Consider the following 14,267-nt stretch of genomic DNA (forward strand, 5'->3'; position numbering starts at 1 on the left):
GAACTGAACCCACACTTTGTAAACACGATGACATTGAAGTCAACTTCATACGTTAATGGAATAATTATTTGTTTCTGCTTCAACAGACTTTTTTAATCTGAATCTGCGCATATAGAAATGAAATTAATCTTCTTGGTTTCCACAATAACTTTTCAAAGATATATAATAACGCGAGATCGGTTTCATACAACCTGACTTATTCTCGGTTTTATGGTTTTTACGATAAACAGCTCACCAGGACCACATTTGAAAACGTAAACCCGTAGATATGTGTTCTTTCAACATTCATTCTGATCCTGTTTGGTTTGCCATTTTAGAAGACCTTTCTGCGAGAGCCCTTGGTTAAGTTGTACCATACAACCCTTGGTTATCTGAGAAGTATCACTGTCACATCAATGTGGAAATATGCTCGACGGTAACTAGCGTTAAGTACATGTATAAAGTACGTCTACAAGAGTCACGATCGGATTAGCGTGTCAGCGGAAAATTCGTCCGATGAAATTCAACAGTTTCTCGACGCTCGCTACATCTCCGCATCCGAGAGCTGTTGGAGGTTAATGCGCATTGAGCTGCAAGCCAAGACGCATACGGTAGTTCAGTTGCCAATCCATTTGGAACACCAACAAAGCGTGGTATTTCGAGCGAACGCCACTGTAACATCGCTACTCGATCGTGGATGCCATACGATGTTGACAAGGTTCTTCGAACTAGCCGCTCATGATGATTTGGCCCGGACCCTCGTGTATCAAGACGTACCGATGTATTACAGATATGTACCATAGCTGAGCCAATTTCAAAACGGAGTTGGAACTAAGCAACAGTTATATTACTTTAACCTTAGGCCGACTATACATAGAAATATTTGGTTTTTCTAACAGATACGCTGAACCGAAACCAACGCAACGGTTACCCTTGCACGGTACCGGTAAAAATTGGATTCGTCGGTGCCGACAAAGCGGCAACGTCATCGGTCGTACGGTCTCCTGTTCGATGATAGCAATCGAACTTTATTGCCTACGTCTGTTGTTGTACTATCGTAAAGGTCCAACATCATTTACAGATTTGCGCACGCTTTAGAGGGCGTTGATCGAACCCTGCAAGACGTAGTAGGTGTAAATCAACCATTCGGTGGTAAGGTTATGTTATTATATGGCGACTTCAGGCAGATACTTCCGGTCGTACCAAAGGGTACAGATGCACAAATTATTGCGCTGTGCATCAAAAGAAGTTCTCTCTGACAAAAATTCCGAAAACTACGATTGCAAGAAAATATGCGTGTAAAAACAGCTCCAAATCCACAAAATGCTGCTGAACTCCAGGAGTTTTCAGATCTTTTGCTACGTTTCGGAGAGGGAAAGCGTAATAGATTCCCAGGGCTGGATGGATCGTTTGCACAATTACCACACGACATGATTGTTCCCGCTTCGGACAATTTCGACTCTGATTTGCGAGCATTGATCGATGGAATCTATCCTGCCATTGACACAATAACTCATATCCGGCATGTTTCACAAACCGAACTATATTATCACCCCTGAACGTGGATGTCAACGCAGTTAATAACATCGTACTGGAAAGACTACCCGAACAGGAAACTGAATATCGCTCCGTTGACACCCTGGTGAATGAGGAAGAGCACGCCAATTTACAACTGCCCAGCGAATATTTAAATTCCCTTAACGCGAATATTTAAATTTCCCCCTGCGCATCAACTGCAACTAAAGCGATACTAAAGGGTATCTGCAACGGAACACGGTTACAAGTCATCGATCACAAGTCAAACTGTATACACGCGCGAATAATGACGGGCAAGCGGCTAGGAGAAGATGTATTGTTGCCGCGTATCTACTGTGACAGCAATAACGCTGGGCTTCCATTCCGGATACGAAGAAAGCTATTTCCGGTTCAGTTGTGCTTCTCCATGACGATCAACAAGTCGCAAGGACAATCTTTACATCACTTGGGGTTGTACTTACCAACAAGTTTGTTTACGCACGGTCAACTGTACGTAGCGCTATCGCGAGTGACATCGCGTCAAAATATATCTGTGTTGATCGTCAATTCGGAAGCCGAAAATGAAGGTAGCGTTGCCGTCAAAAACATAGTGTACAAAGAGGTCGTTTAGCGGTAGAATCGTCCGATTAGAGTGAGGTAAGTAATCTTTAATAATTTTCTTAAAATTATTATTGAATATCTTTACATGTACTATAACAAATCTTTTTACCTTTCAAGGCTCAACCGTTTATGATATGAAAATGTGAAATAATTATGAATAATTTGAAAGATTCTATTTGGTAGGTAAAATTGCAAAAATCCACAAAAACATTCAGGAGTGCAAAGAGAAACCCATATCATTAGATTAACCAATTACATTTCATCTTATCCTTTCATGATTCGAATCTATGCGGAATCAACCAAATTTGCCATAAAGCTCGAAGGCGTATCCTGGTTGTGCAGATCGATATGGAGGCTCAGGATCAAGCCAGATCAAATCAAGCAGGATCAAATTGACGCCAGGCAGCGCATGCAGTAGATGGTTGGTGCTACTACAGAAACCATAACAAAATCTTCCAAACATCAGAGCAACGATAGCGCAAGGGCTTTGCATCATCGCGTAAATGTTCCAGAAAGGAGCCAAACCACCAGGTGTTATAGTTGGTAAAAATCAGTCATGTGGAGTCGCACCCGTATCTTTTAAAGTTGATATAACCGCCAACCCAACCGATATATAGCGGGCAGCTACAAACTCATTAACCAGACACCCATCACGTCCATAGAGCTAAGCGCAATCGAAAAGGCCTTAGAACTAGCCGAACAGACAGCCAAGCAGCCTGCAGAATCATAGATAAAGGCCAAACAGAAACACACCTAGACCAAACCATCTACAACATATTGAAAATATACCAAAGTATATACGCCGAAATAAGATGGATCCCTGGACATCTGGGGATACCGGGCAATGAAAAGGCGGATGAACTGGCAAAAAAAGGAGTACATCACCCACAGAGCCAAACAATAGGTGGAATCGCATACGAATTTGTTTAATTTTTAACCATGGCTTAAATCAAGCGATGGTCTATTTTAGCCGCTCGAATTTGGTATCGCGTACTGTTTCAATTGACCATGGTTAAATGTTAAACCATTGGATGCAATTTTGATACAAAGCCTACTTTGCGCTTTGATTACAAACAATTTAAAATGTTATTCTGAACGTTTTCAAATCAATTTTTAATAAAAAAAACAACTTCTTTGTTTTTCTTTATTGTTTAAAATTTTCTCTAGTTGTTTTCTTGGCATTGGTACATTTTCATTAACTACAAATGAAAAAATAACAACACGATATGGAAAACACAAACCTGTGAAATCTTTTACCTTGTGCAATTCGAATAAACATTGGCCATTCTGCCATTTGCCTCGGTTTGTGTACAAGTGCTGGGAAATTTTACAACGGGAATTAATGCAAAATAAATCATCTGCCACTAATTCATGCCACAGAAACTATTCTAGTGGATTTCCATATCGTAGAAAATTATATCGACTGATTCGTATCGAAGCAAGGCATTTGGCTCAACTGGAAACTGCATTCAAATTAAAAGAAAATGCTAAAATATATAACGTACATATCTCTCAATTTTCCGTTTCCTCTTTTTTTTAGAAAAATTAGATGGAATACGCCATTTTTTGCCTTCGTTCATACAACCGGATATGGTTCGGTTCGCTGAAGACTGGGAATACCCTATTTGGTTTAGCCCCATAATCCAACCAACTCTGTTTAAAAAAAAACTCACGTGCTTTCGATTAGGTAATAAATATGAAAAAGATGCACGTTGACTAGTCCTATCCATAGTAACTTAGGTGTTAAATTGCCGAATGTTCTTTAAACACTCGTTTGTAACCGGTATTTATTTGTATTTTTACTTTTTCATCCATTCCAATGTTAAGAATGTATATTGTTGTGCCTAGTTCCACAAAACTATCGACTTTCTTATTGATATTTTACAATAAAATATCTTGCGCGGAAGATTTGTTTATTAAACAACTACCCTAGACACATCATATAATAAACCATCGTCAACGCTGAAGTCAGAGCGTATGCGATGCCAGAAACCATGGTTTATTATACTGCTCGAAACTTTTACCCGCAGAACCCTAGGGTGCGTGACAATCGTTTGTTTAGTTTTAAACCATGGTTTAATTTGACACAAATGAATGACAAATGAACGCGGTTCATCCAAAATGAACGCTAGACGGCAGATTAAACCATGGTTAAATAAACAAATCCGTATGCGATTCCACCTAATATATGCTACAAGAAACAAAAACCTGGTACAAGGACGCGTGTAAGAAAAAGGGGGAAAAATTCGAAGTATACCAGCCTACTTTCGAAGCATCACCTTGGCACCAGAACATATTCACCGTACAACAGAACATACACTCACCGCAACCGAAATCAGATCCGCAAACCGAATCCAGGCAGGACATAACCTGGCCAATTACTGGCTCAGCACCATAAAAATAACCGAGGAGGGGGAATGCGAGGAATGCAAAGTACCACAGATAGCATCCCACAAAATATTCACATGCAAGAAATACCAGAGATCAGAACACCCTAACCAACTTCAAAAAAAGATAAATTCATAAAATTAATCTTAGTTAATTAATTAATTATGTTTGAACCTTTTTTCAAATGCTACAGTGCAAAAGTATTTTTTCAGTTATTGTTAAATCATTGTAAGTTTGGGGGGAATTATCCTACCGCGATTTATTTTTAGTAAACTATAACCACCCGAATACGTAGGATCGTAAGGAAGTGAATTGAAGAGAAATCATCAGACGCTAATATTTTGAACCATAGCGTGAAATGTATTGAAGTATTACAATGGGTGAGAAAAACTTAACCAACCAATATTGTACAAAGAACTCATGAATTGAACGATCTCATGGATTGAATAAGATCCCGAAAAGTAAATGATGATTTCACAATAAACAAGGCACATAAAGCAAAATGTGCATTTCGTCCCTCTGAACCATTTTCTAGACCGACGAAGAAACCATCCAATGCTTTCGGTGCAAGGTGAAGGGACCAGGATTGGTAAGCTGCCAGACCTGCGTGCGCAAATACCACGAGCAATGTGCGGGTCCGACCAATACAGACAAGCCCCCTTGGAACTGCCTGGAGTGCCGGTAGCCATCGATGATGTATAATGTAAGTGTCGTCTGTTGGCCCAATTGTTGACACGAAAAAAAACATTTGCTCCATTTCGTCGTCCTCTCGTTGCACGCGCCCGATTTCTCTGCCGATACGATACCGGACTCTGGAAGGTGAATCGCGAACATGAGTGCTGGTATTGTCTGGAGCCCAGTAATCGGTTGCCTAAGTGCAACACGTGTTGTCGCAGCTACCACAAAACTTGCCTCAGGACCAGGGATTGCCGGTGGTCGCCATCCTGTCAGCTGTGCCAGCCAAGCCAACCGTTGGCCGAACTGGAGCGGGGAAAATGGCGCTCGTACACCCCGAAGATCGTGAAGTTTCATAAACGCTTGGCGTACGCCGTTGACGCGGTGTTCTGTTCTGTGGAAGAGGTAAGAGGTTTGCCTTCTTGGCAACATCGAATCAACCGGCATCTGAAGCGTACGTTCGATTTCTCTTTCCACTCGCCGCAGGCCCATCTGTTCTTTCCCTTCAGACAGCAGTTGTTCGGTGATCTCTTCGACGGAAAGATACAGTACATGGATATAGAGGGAATTTGGAACAAGGTCCAGCTAATACAGTACAGCTCGGCATATGCGTTCTACGCCGATTGGGAGATTATTGCGGAGTACATTCGTATCCTACCGGGTGAGTATCCCAAGCAACATTTCCAATGCTTGAAAGACTTGAGCAAGTTTTATTATTATTTGAACATGGATGTACAATTATGTCAACATCTTCTACAATCAACTCTTTGAACAAACGCGCTCACAATAGGCTCGGAAAAATGAGTCTCTAAACGACGCTTGCGTTATCTTAATAGCTCCGGCGATCGTATTAATGATGTGGACGGTGTCACTAAAGGCCTTGGCCATCGCGCTAAACAGTGGTAAAAGGTGTAAAACGCACCAAAAACAGCAATTTGAAATAATGGTTTGCTGGATGGAAAAACGGTCAGAAAATTGTTAAAAAACTCTATGTATATACCTTGGAATACGTGTATAAATAACTATTCTTGCTATTCGAAGGAATAAGAGGAAACTTTCGAGCAAAAACGCGGAACTCTGTTAAAAGCTTTTAAATCGTGTTTCCTATGTTCGTTTTAGAAAATACTGTATGTTTTAAGGTAAAATAATGGTAAGGTAAGTTTTAAGGTAAATTTTTAAGATTAATTCATATGGATTCATGAATCTTTGCAGATTCGAATCTTCAAAGCTTAATGAATCTTTTGAATCTTTAATGAATCTTCATGAATCTTTCATGGATCTGCCAAGAATCTCCCCGATTCTTTCAACCCATTTTTGACTGGTGACTTCATTCAGACTGGTGGAGATTCATTCAGATTCATGAATCTTAATCAGATTTACACAACTCTAATATTAACACAAATTTTTAATCATCCGCAAGCATGCTCTTTTAATTGCCGTTTTAGATACATCAACATGAATCGAGTGAATAAATTGTACGCCATGGCTGAAGAGATTGCCCAGCGTAAAGAAGTCAAGCGCCAGGCAGTAGAAAGGGCAGAATTGACAAAAGCTTGCCAATTTAAGGCCAAACCGGCCCCAAAAATGCGTAAATCACCACCACGAAAGATGCGGCCGGCGGAGCCGACAGCAAATCCCAAATCCTCGCAAATAATCGAAATTAATGTACATAAGTATGAGAAATACTCCTGTTTAAATATATTTTTTTAATTCGTCGCATCCGAAGTAATGTGGCATCATATTGTTTTACTTAATTTCTATCGTCCAGGTGATAGAAAGTTATAGGCAGGAAAAGGAGGCATAAGAATGTTGGACATTTCACACTTGAAAAATTGGTTTTCTTATGATAATGTTTGGTGTAAATTGATTAGACCGATTTTGTGATTGAGAATAATTGTCACGTTGAAGAAGATAGAAGAAGTCTGAGATGGCTACATATTTAAGTAGTAGGTGTACCAAATTTTATAAAACCCCATTCCATAATTGTTGAATTATTATTATTTTTCATTATTTTGAGGGATAGGGGTTCGGAAAGGGGACTGAGTAGGAGGACATACGAAAAAACAAAAAAATAGCTACACTTCAGCCAATTTAACTAGTGTTATGCTTAATGAATCTTTTGACGAGATTCTTTCATATGAATCTTTCACCTAAGATTCATTCAGATGGATTCATGAATCTTTGCGGGTTCGAATCTTCAAACCTATCTGAATCTTTCGAATCCTTAATGAATCTTTATGAATCTTTCATGGATCTGTCACGATTCTTTCATAGGCGTGGACGATGCGTCCAAAAAAAAGGGAGTCCCTCAGCCCAGTTTTAGCTGGGGACTTTTCATCAGTCGGTGTGTCTTTAGGATTCATGAATCTCTCGACGAAAGATTCATGAATCCCTTATAAGGCAGAGATTCATTCAGATTCATGAATCCGAATCAGATTTACACAACTCTAGTGTATATGCATACCAATCACAACTATAACAGAGTAAAAAATTTAATACCAGCTCCCTTTAAAGGAATGGACGAACGTTTTAGATCCACACGTAGTAACGTAGTCGCACAGGAATAAATGATTTTGGACCCTCGCATAAAAAAATTCCCTTTTAAGAATGATCCGCCAAATTATAAACAATACGTGACTCCATTATAAACAAAATAGCTTATCTAAACCAGCAGGATAGTAATTTTTGAACAGAAGCACCACCGAGAGAATCCGTATCACCATCTCAATCAATATTTAGTGATTTTATCACTCAGGTAGGTAAATAATGCAAGAGAACAAATTCATCCTAAAGCAGCGACTAGTGCAGAATTTGATCATTATATCAACGCTAGAGTTCTTAGTTTTGACGCAGATCCTTTGTTGTGGTGGAAAGAAGAGCAACATAGTTCATAGCATAGCAGCTACATCAGTTCCGTGTGAACGTATATTTTCAAAAGCGGGTCAAATTTATACCGAAAAAAGAAATAGGTTAGAACCTAAGGCCGCTAATAGACGGGGCGCGTCCGACCCGTCCGTGTCCCGAATGTGATCAACAATTTGTCAAACTGAAAAGCTTTAGGTCAATTTCAGCATGCGCTACTTTGAGCAAGCAACTCAGAGTTCCACGCGCTAGCGCGTCCACTAATGTTTGCTTGTTGTTATTCTGTTACCGACTAAACTGGCTATGTTTATCGTAGTAAAACATTCTTAACATCGACCACGGTAAAAATGGGTGAGTTTTACTTTTTAAATAACGAAAATTTAAGCTATTATATAATATTTAAAATTTTCAGATTCCAGTAATGAACCGAAAAGTGCGAGGAAGAAGGTAATAAACAATTAGTGTTGAGTGTGTATAAGTTGAAAAGTTCCGGATTTTTACGATTTCCGGGAAAAGTATAAAATGTTTTTGATTCAAAGTAGTACCCGCTTGTTTCTATACAATTCTCTTATCTCTCAGGGATATTGTGAATCTAATTGAAATTAAACTGTTTGGGCTTCGAAGAAAATCATTCGCCGACCTATTTTTGGACATCTTCATATTCGGAGAATCGCTGCTCTGAAAGAGCATTGCTTATAGAAGCATACAGGGTCATAAACTGAACCAGTCAGGTCTGGGGAGTAAGGCAGATGTGATAGAATTTCCCAGTTGAGGTCTTTTATGGTCCACTCTTCGACTTTAGCCTTGTGCGCCGGTGCATTGTCACTTTACCATGCCTTCGGGCCCATTGCTGTCCTATTTCCATCAATTCAGATTTCAAATTCATTTTTTGTTGTTGGTAACGAGTAATAATCACCGTTTCACCCGGTTTTAATAGTTCGTGGAACACCACTGCCTCTTGGTTCCACCACACACAGAGCATCGTTACCGGCTAAAACAAACTGGTCTTGTAACGGATGGGGCGGCTTCACCAAGTGAAAACCATTATTTTTTATGCTTAGGATTCTCAAAATAAATCCACTTCTCTTCACCAGCGACTATCCGATCCGAAAAATGACTTGCTTTGGTATCGTTGAAGTTCCATTTCTAGAACGACTTTACGATGCTCCATCTGTCTTTCGGTCAATACAGTTGAGGTCAAAAATACTACTATTGATTGCCGAAAACACCCGTAAAAAACCGGACCGGAAACTTATACACCTGCATATCACAGTTTGAACACACTTTGTCTTTAATCAAAAGGAGATGATGCGGCTGAAGATTCATTTATTAATTCATGATAAATATTATTCAAATGAGTGAAGAGGATGCACTCATGCTGATAGATTGTATCCAGAGGTATCCTTCTCTCTGGGATCGCACCGATCCTAACTACAAAAATACGACCCAAAGGAATGATGATTGGGAAGACATTGCTAACGAATTCGGTGTAGAAATCTCAAAGTTGAAAGATAAATGGACTTCTCTGCAATCAACCTACAGGAAAAGTCGGCCATCATATAAGCAAAGTTTGGTGCAAATATTTTAGCTTTTTTTATGCATGGATTTCTATGTACACTAAAAACTCGAAAAATATTGAACTGTCAAAGCTGAAACTTTTCACACATATAGTTTTCGCACTGCAGATGTTGTTGAAGGTTTGTTTGAGCATTATTTTTCGATAAAATCATCTAAATTTTACAATTTAAACTCAGTTTTACTAACGCAAACAAAACAACCATGTAAACAAATGTCAAGGTGTATCTACCATAGCTACAACAAGGTTTATACATCACGGGGAAATTGATGAAATATCGAACATTTTAAATATGTTGTTATTGTAACTATCGGATTCAAACATATGTCTCAAAATAAAACCATAATTATTTTTTCAATCCCTTCTTCACCGAGCAACGCCGGGGCGTCAAGCTAGTATCTTTATTTTTATAAATCTTATATGTGCATATAAGTTAAAAACAATTAATGTTATGGTACGCAACTACTTTTAGGTTCTGACGAAGTTGACCATCCAACATTGATGCCTATCGCTAACGAAGTAGGTTTCACCAATCGATCGATGCATTTTTATCGGTCGATAAAGTTATCTACTCGAATTTTGCATGGCGTACGTTTTTTCTGTATCGGTCGATATAAATTTATCGGTCGATAAGGCAACCAATTTTCTAATTTTTCAATTTTCTTTTTTTTTCTGGCTAATTAGCTACTTTTCTATGGATGTAAAAATCGCATGGAAGACAATCGTCATCCAGCTGGATCCAAGTATCCTTTTTTTACTGCTCAAGTGATACATTTGGTAAACAGATGAAATCAGATGAAAAGAAATAATCAATAAAATCAGTGATTTTGGTAGAAATAAGGAATTGTGATGCTCACTGGTGTTAGTTATTGTGGATTCGTGTTGATTTTTTAGTTTACCATCATTAAAAATGGGGGTGCCCATGGCGCAGCGGTAGCGCGAGGAAACACCACACCACAGGTGTGGGATCGAATCTCGAGTCTGGCACCCTCCGGTATTACGAACGGCTGACCACCGATCTATAATATACCGTCTTTCGGTCACACAAACTCTCTTCGGAGAGAGGCCTTGTCCCACTAGGGGATGTCGTGCCACATAATATAATATAATATATCATTAAAAATGATCTTTTAACTCGCTATCGACTGGTCCATAACAGATGATAGTATATCGATCGATAGGGTTCATCTTTTAGCGTTCGCGATAGCAATATCTATCGATATAGCAACTACTCGACAAATTTGTTCGCGTTTGACAGCCGTTTTATCCACTGCTATATCGATAGATAACTTTCAACGTTCGCGATTGCTTAGTGAACCAAGTATCCTGAAAATGAACACTTGTTGGTCGATATACCATATCGATCGATAGAGCAAAACGTATCCGATAGCTCCCATGGTATGCGTACCATGCCATGGGTTTTTTAAACTCCGCCTCGGAATGTGGCAAAACAATAGACACAGTAAGTACATAACTTTTATCAGTAAACGATACTAACAAATATGAATAAAAAAACTAATGAGTGTATGTAACCTTAATTCTTTTTTTGCTTGGATTTTCTTCCCTGAGTATCCGAAGTATCTAGACATCCGAAGCGACATCTACATTCAGTAGTATATTTGTTTTAATTGTTTGACAAATAATTTGACAAATTTGTAAAGGTTTGTGACGAGAGCAAGATTCGGGAATCACTGGTTCTTCGTAGCCATGACAATGTTTTTGCATTATCCTCCTTCTCTATTGGTTTACTAAGTACGCGAAACCTTCCACTAAGTCTTTCAAATGCCATTTTTACAGTTCAAAATTTCAAAATTACAAAAGAATATCTTTAAAGCATACGAAAATAATAATGTTTAATGTTCTTGGAATTCTACAACGTATCACAACCACATTCACTTTGTTTATTCCCAAGTTTCCGGCTTGGGACAAACTCAAATGCGATAGAGACAAAATCAGATGAGTAAGAGACAAAATAAGATGAGTTAAAGGCAACAATCGATGAGCTATTTCAATACCACATGCTTTACAGACAACAGTTGATGAGCTATTTCAATCATCGGTGGGTTAGAGCTGAACAAAGGTGGCAAACCCTGTATGTCTCATCAGCTGGTCTTTAACAACCACAGAAACGATCGTGTCTTAATAAATTATGAAGTTGATACATATGTTAGAAACGTTAGTGTTAATTATCTTTAAGTACAACTTTAAAAATCTAACAAGCGAAACAATGAACACTCACCACAATTTATAAAGTTCTCACTCGTCTTCGTGGACGCTATTGATCACAATCACAAACTTCACGAGTATATACTGAAATGGCAAAATGGATACAAAACCAAATCAGAAAAACCCAATACAGGATTCACGCATACATGTGAAATGGTTAAAGATCAATTTTTCAATTACGTAATGTTGTATCATTTCTGCATAGATCGAAAATTAGATTTCAAGAATCTTGATTGACCTACAACATGAATAATTACATACTTTTTAGTAAACGATCTTCAACATCAAGTAGCAATTTCTTTTGTCAACACCATTCGCTATTAACAACGGTCATTGAAGTGATTGAAATATCGATCAAACCATCCAAATTAATATTACTCTAGAAAACTTATTAATCATCACATTACAGCAGGATTAGTAACAATACGTACCACCGCACGAATGATTTCGTTAACGTTGCTCCTCACTTTACATGATGTAATTAAATTTCAACGTCTTGGCAAAATACAGATTCTCGTACTAATCGTTGTATTGCCGACCGTTGATTTCGTTGTTTTTTGCACTGATAATGTCGCTTCTTCTTAAAATGTGCGCTCCAAAACCTCACTGCAATACGAAGGAAAAGAAAAACAAAGTTAAGAATAATAATCACAATATAGCATAAACTTTCATTGGAAAAAGCTATTTCGCCCCGTTCTTTCGTTTTTATTATTACTGCTACCTGAACAAGTGATCTTAACCCAATGCACACACATAAATTTGCTCTTACCATTGCCTGCCCTTCTATCGACGTGCCGGATTCACTACTTTCCATAACCTACTTTTTTGTCACATCACTTATTTCACCATCATAAAATAACAATCAGTTCGTCAACGGAAAACAAATAGAGAACAAACATCAAGGATTGCCATGGTCTGAACCGGAAACGTAACACATGACAGCTCGCAAGGCTATTTTGGTTTGTTTTCTGACTCAAATCTGACAAATGAAATGATTAGGATGCAGTTGGCAGAAATATGGATAAGTGGCAGGTGATTTCACCGCCGCAATAGAGCAGCAACAAGCCCGCATTTATATTTCTTAGAGAGCCAGAGAGTACTGTTAAGGAGATAATCATAGATCTAAAGTGAGAGAGATAGCGTGGAAAGCTCGTCTTCTTTGATCTTCCACAGGCGTTTGACCGTGTTGATAAATAACGGCTCCCTATTTTCTTCCTTTCCCATCCAACGTTCCGTGCGACAAGGGGATCCCTTATCAATGCACTTCTTTATCCTTTACCTTCATCCCCTCATCACTAGACCCCAAGGTATTTGCTGCGATCCGGATGACCTGGTCAATGACTATGCTGAGGATGTCTCAGTGGTGGATGAGGCATCCACCTCATTGTTCTTCGTCTGTTTGCAAATTACGTGCACTGTATACTGCCCATACTCGCATATGAGTCCCATTTACGTCACACGTTTTTAATATTAAAACGGTGAAAATAAACTAGATGGGACACGATATGCGGGTACTTTGGAAGGCGAAAGCAAAAGTACTCGCATATCAGTCCCATCTTATAGCATACTTTGTTTACCTTGCTCGTCAAAACGTCGATGTTCGGGTTTTAATTCCATACGGATATTTGCACTTTAACAGCGTATAATTCGTTATAAACACTTGAATTACAACCATTTGTTGATTATTTTAATTACTTTATATTAAAAAAATGGTTGAAGTTTCAATAACTAGGACTTTTCTTTAATTTAAGCAAAGTAATCATATATGGGACTGTTATGCGGGTACTTTCAATATGGGACGCAGTCAATTGGGTATTTTTTCACATTAGCATGCACTAAATGGCCACTATGAGATTTTTTTTGGAAAATATATTGAAAATGAACATTAGTCATGGGGCTAACTCAAAAGTGATGAAAAGTCAAATGGGACTGATATGCGAGTATGGGCAGTATATGTTATGCTAGAGTATAAAAGATTTGGCTTGTAAAACCTTCACTATTTATAAAATAAATAGTTTATGTAGTATTTAAAAAATGATTGTATTATGTATCAATTTGAAGTGTTTGTAATTATGCAATGATCATTAGCACTTACCTACCTTCTTCCTCTACTTACCAGTGAATAAAATATCCTTAGATCTTTTTATCAAACTTTTTAAAAAGAACACGCCAGTGCTCATCGTGGGCTCGAACGTGGAAACTGAAAAATAGTCAAGAGATAACAAAAAAAAATCAATTTAAAAACTGTGTTACCAGAATTCAAGCAATCTACATGTTGTACATAATTGTTATGAAAGCATGGGGGTATTCTATGATATTCGAGGTGGTATAATATACTGTAAGAAAAAATACAGTATATAGCTTTCCTTAAAAACTGATAGCTCCGTGCACATTTCCAGCCAGATATCTGCTATAAATTTTCTGT

At 38.4% G+C, this 14,267-nt stretch overlaps 1 protein-coding gene across 1 annotated transcript in view; it reads right to left on the reverse strand.

The window, feature by feature from the left end:
* The window catches only part of LOC131265906 (protein twisted gastrulation-like), a 206,522-nt gene that overhangs the window by 191,235 nt on the left and 1,020 nt on the right, over window positions 1-14,267 (reverse strand). Inside the window, exons 4-6 of the mRNA XM_058268250.1 lie at window positions 13,938-14,042; window positions 12,274-12,448; window positions 11,856-11,926 (exon numbers count right to left, since the gene is read on the reverse strand). The gene's annotated coding sequence lies outside the window, so the exon portion shown is untranslated. The remainder of the gene's footprint in view (window positions 1-11,855; window positions 11,927-12,273; window positions 12,449-13,937; window positions 14,043-14,267) is intronic.

This window comes from Anopheles coustani, chromosome 2 (assembly GCF_943734705.1).
Source record: "Anopheles coustani chromosome 2, idAnoCousDA_361_x.2, whole genome shotgun sequence".
NCBI lineage: Eukaryota > Metazoa > Arthropoda > Insecta > Diptera > Culicidae > Anopheles > Anopheles coustani.